General features: G+C 39.6%; 1 protein-coding gene across 2 annotated transcripts in view; it reads left to right on the top strand.

Annotated features, from left to right (window-relative positions):
- The window catches only part of GABRG2 (gamma-aminobutyric acid type A receptor subunit gamma2), a 375570-nt gene that overhangs the window by 42050 nt on the left and 316539 nt on the right, over positions 1-16981 (top strand). The window lies entirely within an intron of this gene.

Genomic DNA, 16981 nt, shown 5'->3' on the forward strand with positions numbered 1-16981 from the left:
CGTTGTAAACAAGGTAATTCCCTGTTCTGACAGGGGACAAATCAGAGATCTACTATTCCCAGTGATCTCTGTAATGTCCCTGCCAGCCCATCCTCCTACAGTTAGAACACGCTGAGGGAACACAGCTAACCCCTTGATCGCCCCCTGGTGTTAACCTCTTCCCTGCCAGTGTAATTTTTACATTAATCAGTGCATTTTTTTAGCGCTGATCAAAAAATTGCCTGGTCATTAACCTGCCTGGCGGTATTCCCGAGCGTGACTCGGGGTGGGTTTTTTAGGCTCGCTCGGGGTAGATATGCAGAGCCTGCAGCGTGCGCTGGCTTACCTTGTCCTGGATCCAGCGATGCCACCGCGCTGTGTGAGCGAGCGGGACCTCGCTCGATTCACACAGCGTCCTCCTGTGCCGCCGATCTCAGTTCCCTGCGACGTTACGACGCACGGGAGCGGAGATCGGTGCCAAATTCAAAAACGTAAACAAACACATTGCATACAGTATACTGTAATCTTATAGATTACAGTACTGTATGTAAAAAATACACACACCCCTTGTCCCTAGTGGTCTGCACAGTGCCCTACGTCTTCTTTTATATAATAAAAACTGTTCTTTCTGCCTGCAAACTGTAGATTGTCCATAGCAACCAAAAGTGTCCCTTTATGTCAAAAATGGTTTTAGATAAGCTAGAAAACAGCGATAATAAATTATAATCACTTGCAGAATTGTGCGATAGCGATTTGTGGGGAAATTCATCATAAAAAATAATAATAATGACAGCGACAATTTTGCAACTGAGAACATTTCAGTGATTTTGATTTGATTACATTATTGAATAGTTTTTTATTAGAATTATATTATTATTTGTTATAATTATTTATAATTATTTATTATATTATAATTTATAATTTTGTTTTAAAAAAAATGTCATACCTGGGATGCCTATTAGATTCTTGTTTGGTCAGATTTAAGTGAGTTATTCCTAAGAATTACAGGCCTACAGTATTAAATGCCAAATTTCCTTGCAAATAATTGTACCGCTTTTGGTACGTAATTCCAGACAGAATCATACCGCCAGGGAGGTTAAGGGGGCAAATTCTTCCGGTCCTTAATAACGTCATTTTAGGGTTAGGCTGTGTTCAGAAAAGCATCTGTAATGGAAGAGTTGATTTTTTTTTTATTATTGATTGTGCTGATGTCTATGCTTGTCTGTAAGACTCTAACTCGAGGCACAGTAATTTAGAAGAACTGTTGCATTTGTGTGCCACATCTATAATGAGTAGGCTCAGGTTTAATTTAACCACACCCCTGTAAGCCCCTCCCACAATTTGTATGTCTAGTTTGTTGGTGCCCAGTGGTTCCCAAAGTCTTTCACATTCCTAGCAACACTTTTTGTTCTGATGTACAAAGAAGAAGGTGGAGGGAAGCCCAAAAGCCTCTGAGCTATAGGCAGCTAAAATAGATCAAGGCTGAAATGACAGGCCTTCTAGTTCTTTTTTTTTCATCAGCATTACCTGGGGCACATACAGTATAAAGCCACTCAGTGAGAAACACATTTTCAGTTATGCATTAATTGATCTTTTCTAACAATTGCACAAAAAATACATGTAAAATAGCAAGGCTGTAATTCTGCTTTTAAAAAACCCAAAGACAAAGTTAGGATTGTATTAAACCAGAACAAACCGTGCAGCAAATACCTTTTATTGTTCGGGTTGTTCTAAATTGATAAAAGCTGACATCTTATTGATTAGTATGTTTACTGAACTTTGCTTGGACTTACTAAATCTATTAAGTTCAATATATATATATATATATATATATATATATATATATATATATATATATATATATATATATATATATATATATATATATATATATATATATATATATATTGTTAAACTCTGTTACATCTAGAAAGCCATAATGGTATTTTTAAACTGCTTTGGCATATAAAGCACAACATCCCATATTTGTGTGTATGATAAGGCTTTACCATTTCAAGTTGTGGTTGAGCATTCATGTAGAGATGTAAGGGAAGTTGCCTAAAAAGGAAAGCACTGTCAAGAGAAATATCATGTTTAAAGTGTATTTCCACCTTTGCAATCAACAAAACACTATACTGTATGTTTGTTATGTGTTCCTATTTACACAGCATACCTAATAAAAAAAATACATTTACAAGAAAAACTTTGTTTTATATTTTTAGGAAAAGGCTTCATAACTCCTAGAAGGTTTTCTAGAAAATGCCTGAGAGAGTCTGTCCTAAGAACAGGCTGAGTTTCATCTCATTTACATACAATAGAAAAGCCTAGTTTCTACATGTTTAACCCTTTATTAGGACAAACGGGCTGATTTACTAAAGCCAATGGCGCCGCTGCTGTGTCTCAGCCAATCAGGAGGGAGAGTCCCAGACAGCCGAGGCACTCATGCACATTGCTGGATAGAGGGAGGACTCAGGTAAGTATTAGGGTGCTGGGGGGCTGCACACAGGTTTTTTATCTGAATGCATAAAATGCATTTAGATAAAAAACCTTCTGCCTTTACAACCACTTTAACCTCTTGACCACTGGGCACTTAAACCCCCTTCCTAACCAGACCAATTTTCAGCTTTCGGTGCTCTCACAATTTGAATGACAATTACTCAGTCATACAACATTGTGCCCATCTGAAATTGTTGTCCTTTTTCCCCCACAAATAGAGCTTTCTTTTGGTGGTATTTGATCGCCTCTAGGTTTTTTATTTTTTGCGCTAAAAAAGAAAAAACACTGACAATTCTGTAAAAAAAAAAAAAAAATCTTGTTTCTGTCATATTAGCAGGTATTGCGGAGTATTGGGGGTATTGTGGAGTATTGGCAGTATTGCAGCGTATGGGGGGGTTATTGCAGCGTATAGGGGGGCTATTGCAGAGTATGGGGGGGCTATTGCAGAGTATGGGGAGGCTATTGCAGAGTATGGGGGGGCTATTGCAGAGTATGTATGGAGGGGCTATTGCAGAGTATGGGGGGGCTATTGCAGCTTATGGGGGGGTTATTGCAGAGTATGGGGGGCTATTGCAGAGTATGGGGGGCTATTGCAGCGTATGGGGGGGTCATTGCAGAGTATGGGGGGGTTATTGCAGAGTATGGGGGGTATGGGGGTATTGAAGAGTATGGATTTTATTGCAGAGTATTGCGCAGGGAAGGATGGCTGGATCTGTGACTGCAATTGTCACAGATCCAGCCACAGCAGCTGCTGCTGCCTCCGCTCCCCCCCTCTCCTCTCGCACTGTACCGATCGGTACAGAGAGGAGAGGGAGGAACCCGCGTCATTACATGACGCCGGTTTGTTTACAAGTGATCGCTCCGTCATTTGACGGAGCGATCACGTGGTAAACCGCCGCTATTAGCGGCGATTTACCGCGATCTGTGATGCGCCGGGTCTTCTAGACCCGGCGCTCACAGATGATTCCGGGAGCGCGCCCCAGGGGGGACGTCCTCCCAGAATAACTCCACCGCGCTGTAGACGTCTTTTGTCTATGGCACGGTGGGGAAGAGGTTAATTGAACAATCTGAAGTTAGAAACTGATTAGCTACCATGCACAGCTACACCAGATTTTGCCCTCTCCGGTTTTTGTAAATCAACCCCACATTGTTCAAATATAGTTTACAGCTGAAAATGAAAATTTGCCTGCACAGTACAGAAAGGGTTACTTTTACATTGTTGGGGTTCCCAGAAAGAGCAAAATGGGTAAGCTGCCATTTTAAATCTTTTTTGTTTTATGATATTTTACGAACATGAACAAATATAAAATAGGTATTATCACAATGTGGCTGCAAAAGTAGAAATATGCTTTAAAGTGTCACTAAACCCACATTATAAAAAACTCAATAAATGTTGGATTACTGTTCATACTCACTTAATCACTATCAGGCCCCGTACACACGACCGAGTTTCTCGGCAGAATTCAGCCAGAAATTTGGTTCAGAGCTGAATTCTGCTGAGAAACCCGGCTGTGTGTACACTTTCGGCCGAGGAAGCCGACGAGGACCTCGGCGAGGAAATAGAGAACATGTTCTCTATTTCCTCGTTGTTCTATGGGAGAACTCGGCCCGCCGAGCTCCTCGGCGGCTCCAGGACTGAACACGCCGAGGAACTCGATGTGTTTGGCACGTCGAGTTCCTCGGCCGTGTGTACGGGGCCTAAGATTAGTTTCCTGTATTTTGCAAAAAACTTGGTTGATCCTGCTGTTTTCTATTTCCCCCCTTTTGTCGATGTCCTCAATTGAGCTCAGGATTATGCAGAGAAGTGTTGGCAACTTGGCAGCTCTGCACATGCTCAGGTTTCAGTGAGGTTATATGCTGAGCATTTCCTCCCTATCACATCTGAGGAGCCCATGTGACTATAAAGTCACACATGTGGGCGTATACGCAGTGGTAAATGACAACCCACTCCCTCCTCCTCCATGCCCACTAACCTTCTAAACACAATGGGGTTGGGACATTACATGTAGATTGATGGAAACTTCAACTCCCTGTTATTCTAAGACACAGGTTAGAGGAGTGTGACACATCCTGTGACTAGCAGAAATCCCCTCACATCATGTTATTGCCAAAAAAAGAATAACAATTTGATTTAAAATATATATTTGTATGACAATTTAAAACAGATTATTGATATGAATTATTTATTTTTACTCTATATTACAAATGCTTTTTTTTTTAAACATGTGACCATCAGTAGAGGACTAGAAGATCCTCCTGCCTCTGTTTGCCTGCAGACAGGCTCTTAAAGAGCTGGGTCATGTGACGGCAACAGTTATGCTCATAAGTTTACATTCCCTGGCAAAATTTATGATTTATTGGCCATTTTTCAGAGAATAGGAATGATAACACAAAAATGTTTCTTTCATTCGTGGTAAGTGTTTGGCTGAAGCCATTTATTATCAATCAACTGTGTTTACTCTTTTTAAATCATAATGACAACAGAAACTACCCAAATGACCCTGATCAAAAATGTACATACTATGGTGATTTTGGCCTGATAACATGCACACAAGTTGACACAAGGGGTTTGAATGGCTATTAAAGGTAACCATCCTCACCTGTGATCTGTTTGCTTGTAATTGGTGTGTGTGTATAAGAGATCATTGAGTTTCTGGACTCCTGACAGACCCTTGCATCTTTCATCCAGTGCTGCACTGACGTTTCTGGATTCTGAGTCATGGGGAAAGCGAAAAAATAGTCAAAGGATCTGTAGGAAAAGGATGAGCAGTGTTCAAACTCTAATCAAGAAGTGGAAAATGAGGGGTACTGTTGAATCCAAACCATGGTCAGGTAGACCAACTAAAGATTCAGCCACAACTGGCAGGAAAACTGCCAGGAAAATTGTTTGAAATGCAAAGAAAAACCCACAAATAACTTCAGGTGAAATACAGGACTCTCTGAAGACAAGATGTCAATCAGCAGTGTTCAAACTCTAATCAAGAAGTGGAAAATGAGGGGTTCTATTGAATCCAAACCCTGGTCAGGTAGACCAACTAAAATTTCAGCCACAACTGCCAGGAAAATTGTTCGAGATGCAAAGAAAAACCCACAAATAACTTCAGGTGAAATACATGACTCTCTGAAAACATGTGGTGTGGTTGTTTCAAGATGCACAATAAGGAGGCACTTGAAGAAAGATGGGCTGCATGGTCGAGTCACCAAAACAAAGACATTATTTTATTACTATGCAAATGTCACAAAGAGTCCCGCTTACAATATGCAAAACAAAACAGAGACAAGCCTCAAACCTTCAAGCACAAAGTCATTTGGAATGATGAGACCAAAATTTTGCTTTTTGGCCACAACCATAAACGCTTCATTTGGAGAGGAGTCAACAAGGCCTATGATGAAAGGTACACCATTCCTACTGTGAAACACGGAGGTGCATCGTTGATGTTTTGGGAATTTGTGAACTACAAAAGCATAGGAATTGTGGTCAAAATTGATGGCAAGATGAATGCAGTATGTTATCAAAAAATACTGGAGGAACATTTGCATTAATAAGCCAGGAAGCTGCGCTTGGGACACACTTGGACATTCCAACAGGACAATGATCGAAAATACGAGGCCGAGTTGACCTATCATTGGCTACAGCAGAATAACGTGAAAGTTCTGGAGTGGCCATCTCAGTCTCCTGACCTCAATATCATTGAGCCACTCTGGGGAGATCTCAAATGTGCATTTTATGCAAGACAGCCCAAGAATTTACAGAAACTGGAGGCTTTTTGCCAAGAGGAATGGGCAGCTTTACCATCTGAAAAGATAAAGGAGCTTCATTCACAAATACCACAAAATAATTCAAGCTGTCATTGATGTTAAATGAGGTAATACACGTTATTAAGAACTGGGGTATGTACATTTTTGATCAGGGTCATTTGGGTAGTTTCTGTTGTAATTATGATTTAAAAATAGTAAACACAGTTGATTGATAATACATGGCTTGAGCTAAACACTAACCATGAGTGAAAGAAAAGTTTTTGTGTTATCATTCATTTTCTCTGAAAAATTGCCAAGAAATCATAAATTCTGCCAGGGTATATGAACCTATGAGCACAACAGTATATATTGATTAGCAAAAGGGTACTTAGATGTTTTTATTAACATATTTTGAGTGCTATCATCCCTGTAGAGAAACATAAGGGATACGGTAAATGAAACAGTGGTGCTGATTTGCTAAAATCTGATGCAGCTGTGGCAGCTACGGCACGTAGCTGAAACTACATACAGGTAATACAGAGTGCCCAGGAATCTCCTGTTTATGCATTGAAATAGTTTAACTCAAATCAACTATTTAAAAAGACATTAGCCAGTTCCTGCCCAGCCTATAGAAAAAAGAAGGCTGGGCAAGATGTTTGTCGATCTGGGTGGACGTCATATGATGTCCTCTTGGATCGTGCTGCAGCCACAGCTAATAACTCATAAGTGTACTGGTCCGCTGCTGGTACCATGTGACTGCTGTGACCAATCACAGAAGATCACATGACAATTGTAAACAATGTATGGCTTCCTTTCATGTCATCCATTGTGTACAATTATGTTGATAGCTGTTATTGTCATAGCCAATCACAGCCCATCTGTACCATGTGAGCAGATGTTACTAATCACAGCTATTCACAATAAAACACACTGAATGAAACAGTTTTATTTAGCAAAAGTGATTGCTTAGACCAGTGTAAATTCACTGGTATAAACAATCATAATGTGTAAAAAAAAAAAAACCCTGATCACTTCCGCAGAGTAGTACAGTGTTACTACGGTAACACTGCATAGGTCTGGTCACAATGTGCAAGAAAAAAAATCATAAAAAAAATAAAAAAACATAATGAAAAAGAAAAATATTATTATTATTTACATTATATTATATATTTTTTACATGGCAGCACCTTTTTGTGCACACTGCACACTATTTGGAATCCACTTTTCTACATCATTAACAGATAAGAAGCCCATTCACACCAATATCTGGACCTTGTCTTTCATCTTCATCTTTCCTCTTCTTAGGGATCATGTCTATGTGCCTGGTCCTTCTTTTGCGGGTCCCTTCTACAGCTCCCGGTACAGACAATTTGGGCAGCCTCTGACTCCTCATCCCCCATTCTCCAGACTTATTAAGATATTTGTGTGGACCCACCCCTGAAGAGTGGCAATATTCATGAAATGCATCAGGATAAATTGGATGCACTTATTCTCATGCAGACACCTCTACTTATTACATAATCTTGAGTTCACCACCTACCATGTATTTTTTTTTTTTACATCCAGGATTTGTTCCATACCACACAGTGGTTAGCTGGTTGCCACTAATGTTTGATTCTGTATATGAAAAAAATATGTAAGTGCAGCGCAATGAAAGTCCATATAAAAGTAACTGAAGATGACACCCAGTGATACAGCAAAAACTCTTCAAACGAAAGTGATGTAACCTCCACCAACAAGAGAAATGCTTCCTTATCAGATGGGATGGACCATTTGCGTTAACAACTGGTCAAAACAGCTTGGTCTTACCATAGGAGAGAAGACACGGATGGATCCAGCAGAGTGGTAAGTAATCCGATCAGATGGGATGGGCCATTAGCATTACCAACTGGACAAAACAGCTTGGTCTCAGCATAGGAGAGAAGATGCGGATGGATCCAGCAGAGTAGTAAGTAATCCGATCAGATATGAAAAAACAACAGAAAACACGATCTCAGTGTAGACTGTTTGTATTTTATTCCAAGGGTAAAAAAGTTCACTATACAGCAAAAATCCTGGACTGGACAATAGACACAGGGAAATCCACTGGAGGACTACCGTCTGGTATAGCGAATAAGGTTAAAACCATAAAAAAGCATGGCATGTAGCCGTGGTGTACAGCCACAAACGGTAATGGAAAGGATGCGGGTGACGTCACAAAACTCCTCCGCCGTACGCACGTTACGTCCGATTGGACTTCGTCAGCGGTGGGTGGAGCCAAGGCGTCACCCGACTTCTAGATATACAGACGCGGTAACCATGGTGAGAGTCCCAAACATTTACACAGGCCATGACAGGAAGCCTGAGTGAGAGGAAACTCGGCCGTAACAGGAAGCTGGGTGAGAGGAAACTAGGCACACCAGCCATAAAGTGACAACACCCATGGAAACTCGGCACACCAGCCAGCCAGTGACAACACCCATGGATATACCTCGCCGACTTTTAACAGTATAAAATATACCCCCAATTAGGAGTATACACGGCCATTATATTAAAAAAACATAAACGTACACCCGCGACCTTTCCTATGTACACTAATACATCCTAGATGTATATCACAACTTTAAAACAATAATTTAAAGTTCATATGTATAATGCATCACATTATTTGCACTTAGCACTCTGCTGGATCCATTCACATCTTCTCTCCTATGGTGAGACCAAGCTGCTTTGACCAGTAAATGGTCCATCCCATCTCCCATCTGGTAAGGAAGCATTTCTCTTGTTGGTGGAGGCTACATCACTTTCGTTTGAAGAGTTTTCGCTATATCACTGGGTGTCATCTTCAGTTATTTTTATATGGACTTTCATTGTGCTGCACTTACATATTTTTGCTACATTTGAGGTCGTGATTACCTTTTTTTGTGTTCAGCTTGCAATATTTTTAGCTTAATTGTATTATTTGTGAGCTGGTTGTTGCTTTCATTGATTCTGTATATGGTCTGTAATATTAATTTGACAATTTTATTCATTGCTGCATGTATATTGTCATTTTGTCATGTTCCTTGTTTCAACAATAAAAACATGTTTTTGAGGTCGACTCATCTTTTAGCCATGTGTACCCACCTCAGTCCCCAAAATAAACTTTCTTTACACAGATTAAGGGATGGAGACATGTGACCCACATGTCTCATTTAAAGTCCCAAACCTTTTAGTTCACTACTTACTACAGGCATACTCCACTTTTAAGTACACAATGAAGTGTATTTACTAAAGCTGGAAAGCACAAAATCAGGCTCACTTCTGCATAGAAGCCAATGAGCTTCTAACCCCAGCTTGTTCAATTAAGCCTGGTAATAAAACCTGGAAGCTCATTGGTTTCTGTGCAGAAGTGTACCTGATTTTGCGCTTTCCAGCTTTAGTAAATTAACCCCATTGTGTACTTAAAAGTGGGGTATGCCGGTATATGATTAAGTTCTTAGAGGAGGACCTTAAGTGTTATAGGGGTGTATATTGATGTGTGGCTGTTGCTTTCTTTGATGAACTATAAATTCCATAGCAGTTGAAATAGCATAATGAAAATGTATGGTACATCCTCAAGGGAACAGGTTTCCTTTAAAAAAAGATGGCATTTTTCTAGCACAAAACAAGTGTCATAGTTAAAAATAGAAATGTATAAAAGAGAATGGAGTTAAAATGCACGCTTTGAGGAAATGACTAAGGATGCTTTATGCAACAAAGGTCAATGCTAACAAAATGGAAACCTTTTAGCAATTTATGAAGCTATTACCATGCAGTGTATGGCATAATCCATATTCTCTTTCGGAAAACGAAAGAAGGCACATCTCAATTCCAAACTTTCTACTTACCACTACTAAAGAGCTATAGATCACTTGTTTTTTAATATTCACTTTGATTAAAAAAAGAAGGTCACTGTGTATAATTTACTGTTAAGTGCTTTCAAAATATGTTGTATTGAGGACTGTAGCACAAACCCATTTACATGAGATTAATTTAAACCAGAATACGCATTTGAAAAATCTGCTTTTCGTATCCCCTTGTGCTGCGGTTTTGATGTGTAAATCATGATTCCTGTATCAGATCCACTTTTATAGAGAAACTATGATGGTTTGGGTTAACTTTAATATCAATCAAATATTCACATTTATTTATATATGTGTATGTATATTATAGTGTGAATTTGAGGGTGTTTGTGGTAAGAATGAATAATTTGTTATTCGGATAGCTATTAAAGAAAACTGAAAAAAAATGTTGATGCTCTGTGTGGCCTGTGCCTGTTTAATTTGATTGAACTGTATTGGCAAATATTTAGTAAATATAGGACAAAAATTATTTGTATAGTACTTTTTTTTTTAATATGTCATTTTAAATGATTTCCTGAGAATTTATATAAAATCGTAAAGGCTTGGACATAGAAAGAACTATGTGGGCTGTATTGGAAATCCACTCAGGCCTAAAAGTTAAACGATAGACATAGTTTAATTTCAATAGTTTTTTATTGATATATCAGTAAAAAAACAATTTGACAAACATACAGGCATAACCATCTTATAACATCAAACCAAGTAATCATTCAAAGGACACGTTACAAATTGAAGACGATAAGGAGCAGTGTAACGTCAGCAAATGGTTGTGGATGAACTAAACTCCTGAAGGAGGAAGGAGCCCCCCAGCCCCAACACCCCTCTCGGGATCTTGCTGTGCCGGGTGGGGGAGCCCCATTCAGAGCAAACAGAGCAAATTAAGGAGTACAAGAATATGCAAACAGCAGACACTGACACCCGCAATCACATAGGGACCAATGTATGTCCCTTTTTCATCTGCAAACGGATGGATGAAAAAGCGGACATACGGTCCGCACGTCTGAAAAGGGCCTTAAGCTTCTGGTAAGAAGTTTGAGGTAAGAGTGGTGGAGTAAAAAAACTGAAGTGGCCACATGTGATTATCATTATCTTCACTCAAGCACATTATATTGAACGCGTTGTGTTTTATATTATTTTCATGCAGCATTTAAGATTGGTTGATGTTATATAATAATAACTAGACAAACAATGGAATCAAGCGCTCACCAAATGGGATGTAAAGAAAAAAAAATACACACATAAAAAATCGTAAGATAGCTGTGGGATGGATGTGGGGGGCAGGGAGGGGGAAGAGTCAGTTACAGATATCTTAAAAAAGGGGAATGATATAAGTTCAGTTCATAGGAAGTTCATGAAACGGTAAAGCATAAATATGCATATATGTACTATATACTCTTGTTGAGAGGGCTGCCAGCTGCCAAGAATAAGTAATTTCTGAAACAAAACAAAGGTAAAAAAAGTGGCGCCCTCTAAGCGTAGTATAAAATTTAATAAAGAAACACAAAGTAGACAACAATTCTTATGAGGGAATACTCACAAGACTGCAGGGGGTACAGGCAATGGAAATAAGAGTGTCATCCGTGGCTGGCTTCCGGGGTACATGAATTCCGCTGTGTAGATCTTGCCAGATTGACTTATGCTCAGGCAGTCAGCATAGTGGGCGATCCGCGGGCTGAAGCCAGGTGCGGCATCTAGGATGGAAGATAAGAAAGGGCGTATCATGCGCGTGTACAATGGGGGGTCAGGAGGGTCCCAATATATACAACTTCCGGCAGATGTGATATCCATAGTTAAATTTTTTTTTGCTTTTTCATCAAGTTTGCACTGTTTATACTGCTTCATTATTTAAAGGGAAAGCACAACACTTTCTTTTAAAGATTTATATATGCTATGTAATCAGGCACATTTGTGAGTGCAGCATTCCATTTTGGTTTGTTTCTTTAGCTTACATGGCAATACACTGAAACACCTAGTGTAAGATCATTAATATACATTTTCTAAATTATAAACAATTGCATCTCAGTGCTGCAGATCCCCTGTTGCATCTTCAAAGGCACAGTGTCTATGTTTGCTTAGCCCACTGGCTGAATGCAGAACAAAAAAAAAAATGATTCCTCAATTTATATAAAATCGGTGGAGAAATTCCCCTTGCTGCAACATTGTGTTTTGACAGCTGCACCCGCTGCTGTTGATATAAAAGTTTTCCAACATTCTTCTTCAAAAGAAGTTGATCAAATTATCAAATTCTGTTGAGCAGGGAAGGCCAGACACTGATTGAAATTAGGCAGGCCCTACTGAATCAGCCAGCTTTAGGACAGGTTTTCTGATGGTGAAACAGTGGACCATGCCTAATGTGTAATGAGCATTAATATTACTGCGTTTGGATCAGGGCATTGTTACTGTATAAACAGAAAGAAAGTTGAAGATTTCAAGACACTGAAAGTCACTTTGACTGCATTTACATTAACATGTTAAAAGCTATACGATATTTTAGTTTTTGGGTTTACATATTAATTAACCACTTCCATACAGGGCTTTTATACACACCTCCATACCAGGCCTATTCTGGCACTTCTGTCCTACATGTACAAATCAGAATTTTTTTGATAGAAAATTACGCAGAACCCCCAAACATTATATATGTTTTTTTAGCAGACACCCTAGGGAATAAAACAACGATCATTGAAACGTTTTATCTTGCACGGTATTTGCGCACTAATTGTTCAAACGCCTTTTTTTGGGAAAAAAATAGTTTCATGAATTAAAAAAATGACAAAACAGTAAAGTTAGCCCAATTTTTTTGTAAAATATGAAAGATGATGTTACACCGAGTAAATAGATACCTAACATGTCACGCTTTAAAATTGCGCACACTCATGGAATGGCGCCAAACTTCGGTACTTAAAAATCTCCATAGGCAACGCTTTGAACATTTTTAAAGTTACCAGTTTAGAGTTACAGAGGAGATCTAGTGCTAGAATTGTTGCACAGGCTCTAACGCATGCGATGATACCTCACATGTGTGGTTTAAACGGCGTTTACATATGTCGGCGGGACTTGCGTGTGCGTTCGCTTCTGCGCGCAAGCTACTGGGGACAGGGGCGTTAAAAAAAAAATGTATTTCTTTTTTTTTTTTACATATTTACACTTTTTTTTTATTTTTATTTTTTTATTATCACTTTTATTCCTATTACAAGGAATGTAAACATCCCTTGTAATAGGAATGTGTGTGACAGGTCCTCTTTATGGAGAGATGCAGGGTCAATAAGACCCCACATCTCTCCTCCAGGCTGGAAAGCATGAAATCGGTGAAAAAAAATTCACCGATATCATGCTTGCTGTTGCTTAGCAGCCGCAATTGCGGCTTTGTTTACTTACGGGACCCGGGCGTGACGTCATCACATCGCGCCCGGGTCCTCCGACGGTCATAGAGATGACTGGTGACCATCTGGTCACCAGTCATCTCTACACTTCCTGCCGACACCGGACGATTCTTCCTCCGGGCCCCCGATGGCATGGGAGAGCCCGGAGAAGCACCGGATGGCGGCGGGAGGGGGGGTGTCTCCTCCCACCGCCTGTAAGAATGATCTAGCGTCGGAATCGCCGCTATGATCATTCTTACAATGTGCAGAATCGCCGGCAGAAGAGCAGGATATCTGAATGATGCCTGTAGCTGCAGGCATCATTCAGATATCCCCCCCACAAAGCCCAGGACGTCATATGACGTCCACTCAGAACGGTAGAAGTTCTTTGTGGACGTAATTTTACTATGGGCTGGTAGGGAAGTGGTTAATATAACATTTATAGGGCTTACATTAGTACCACATTATAAAATGACTTTTAAGTTCAAATTATGCATGGTAGCCAATCAGCTTCTAATTTCAGCTTGTTCAGTTAAGCTTTGAAAAATAGAAGCTAATTGGTTTCTTATTGAGCTTAAAACAAGTATAGTACAGATAACAGGAGTGTATGCACACAAGCTACAGAGAACATGTGTTTGCAAACATTGGTGCAATAGATTATCAGTAAAATTCAGAGGCCTCGTACACACGACCAGTTTCCTCGGCAGAATTCAGCTTCCGACCGAGTTTCTGGCTGAATTCTGCCGAGGAAACTGGCCGTGTGTACACTTTCGGCCGAGGAAGCCGACGAGGAGCTCGACGAGGAAATAGAGAACATGTTCTCTATTTCCTCGTTGTTCTATGGGAGCTCTCGTCCCGCCGAGCTCCTCGGCGGCTTCAGTGCTGAACTGGCCGAGGAACTCGATGTGTTTGGCACGTCGAGTTCCTCGGCCGTGTGTACGAGGCAAGAGAATCACTAAATGATCTCTTGCACCATCAAAGGAGCAAGAAGGTTAATGAAGGCAACCCGTAAAGCATGAAACTGTAATGTGAAATTATTCTACAATCAACTGACAATCAGTATACAGTATGTGGCAACTGTATTTATACTGTAGGTATATTAGAGGAAAAGGATACATTAAGCTCTGAAACAAGAAAATTGAATCATGCTTTAACATGCTTGTTGTTCCATGTCAATCAAGGATCCCATGCTTGTTTAACCTTGAGATAAGTGCATCTATCAGAGGACATTAAGAGTTAATATGTGTGATGTGTCTGAACCATCCAAATGACATCTAGAACAGTTGGGGAACAGGTAGATTTCCAATGTTCGGTAATGTGTCGTCTAGCTGGTAAGATGATATGAGCAATTGTTTAATGGTAGCAGTGGGGAAGCAAGTCAATGTTCAGGTTGAGTAGTGCCAACCCAAGGGAGGGAGTGATATCAATCTGGGTAATTTGAGTGGGGAGTGCAATATATCTGCCCAGCATCCCTTTAGGCATGGGCAGGCCCAGAGGATAGGCATTAGGGACCCTAAGGCCCACAGCTTCTCAAGCAGGCTGGGGAAGAAAGGTCCTGCACATTTGCCATTCCTACAGGAATTTAGTATCTACATTGTGTCAGATTCTGGGTCAATTTTCAAAAGAGGTGCAACAGGTGGCTTTGTAAATAGAGACCAGAGCTGCTCTCTATTGTTGGGGAGAGTGGTTCTGGCCCAAGTTTGCATCCCACTTGATACACAGGGGTGAGTTATCAAAAACTGTTTTCTCTTGCAGGATGTTGTTTGAAGATGGGAATTATGTTTAAAGCAGTAAATAATTTGTAAATAATGATAAAGGTAGTAATTTCAGGTCATGCTGCAATTGATAAAAATGTTTGATATTCTCCCTAGCGTATACATTGTCTAAATGTAGGGAAGCATTTTTGGTCCAGTAATTCATTTGGATGTCAGGGATTAGGAGTTGCAAGCTAGGAAGTTTGAGGGACAAAGTGGTTCTTTCTGTTTATTTGGTAGTTAAAAACCTGTGCCATACCAAAACTGCTCCTTTAATAGTGGGAGGGAAATGAGGAGAAATTGCACTAGTGGGATTAGTGCTGTATAACCAAAGTTTAAAATTGTGATCTGGAACTACAAAGCATTCTATCACAAATTAGTGCAGTGGTTCAGACACATGGGGGATGTAATCATAGCCAGTTAGTAATTATTGCATACAATAAAATCCCAACAATTTATTGCTTACATACAGTATTTCCACAGCATATTATCCAGTATATGCACTGTGGTGCATATACTGAAAATATAAATACGTACATTTGTATTTGACTTCAAAAGGTTGTGCATTTGCAGCTGGGAATATTTTCAGCAGTAACATATGACTAAAATCAATAACATGAAATACATAACATAGAACCTTCTAGTACCCTTGAACTCAGCTCCAAGCGGAAGTGTAAAGTTTATTCCCATTTTTCTACTTCCACCTTGGCCACAGTCATCTCATGTTATGCTATTTTTCCAGTGTTATATTTTATGGAATAATGAGAGGTGTTGTTCACCCAGTCTAATGTGGTGGGATAAGAAATCCAGATTATACAGGTTACTGTATAATTTGGTAAATTTACTGTTAGGTAAATTTGCTCCTATGCCGAGTTTCAACAATTGTAGTTTAGCTAGTGTGATCCTAGACCTGAGTCTTCTCCAGAAATATATTATAATAGGTTGAAGTTAATTTTCACCGTCTTTATGTAGGATTAAAAGTGGAATAGTTTGCATGGGATACAGGAGCCTAGCAAAATCTTAACCAAATAGTATATGTGGTAGTGGTGTGTAAATATAAAAGTAACAATAAACGCAAAAACTGTGTAACATAAAACATGTGCAATAAATCTAGCTGCTTCTATCACCAGGATGTTATAACAAAACAACAATGAGTGAATATGTAAAAAATGTGATAGTGCTGCTGCAATCTGACAAATAATACATAAAAAAAAAATAATATGCACTAAATGCATGTGCCGAATAAATATAAAGTCCAATAGTAAATGTATAAAAACGTTGATTAAAACAAAAAATCCTCTCATATAGAATGTGTTTCATATTACACTGTGAGAAAAAAAGGTGTTTCTCAGATAAACCAACAATCTGTGACAAGTCTTCCCTTCGCCAGGTGAAATGACTGCTCACCTCCTTTTTAGACCCTACCAGGGTCAAACTCGCTCACAACTAATGATAAATCAGGAAAAAGACACCACACTGATGTTGGATTCTAAATATGTTATATGATGTTTTTTAGAAAATAAATTTGTGTTTAATAGATGAAGCTGGGTGGGTGAGGCTTATTCCATTTAACACCTGGCACTGCACTATTGGAGGCACTTTATATTTTTGCATGTCGGTCTGGAGTTGCTGCTGATCCTTACCAAGGCATCCTTAAAAGGAGAGGTATACGAGGTGCAAAGCGTGTTTGATCCCTGCAGGACCTTGGTGGGAAGTCAGTGTGGAGCCTTATTCTTAACCTCCCTGGCGGTAATCCAGAGTCTGGCTCGAGGTAAGATTTCAATACTAA

This window comes from Rana temporaria, chromosome 3 (genome assembly GCF_905171775.1).
Source record: "Rana temporaria chromosome 3, aRanTem1.1, whole genome shotgun sequence".
Taxonomy (NCBI): Eukaryota; Metazoa; Chordata; class Amphibia; order Anura; family Ranidae; genus Rana; species Rana temporaria.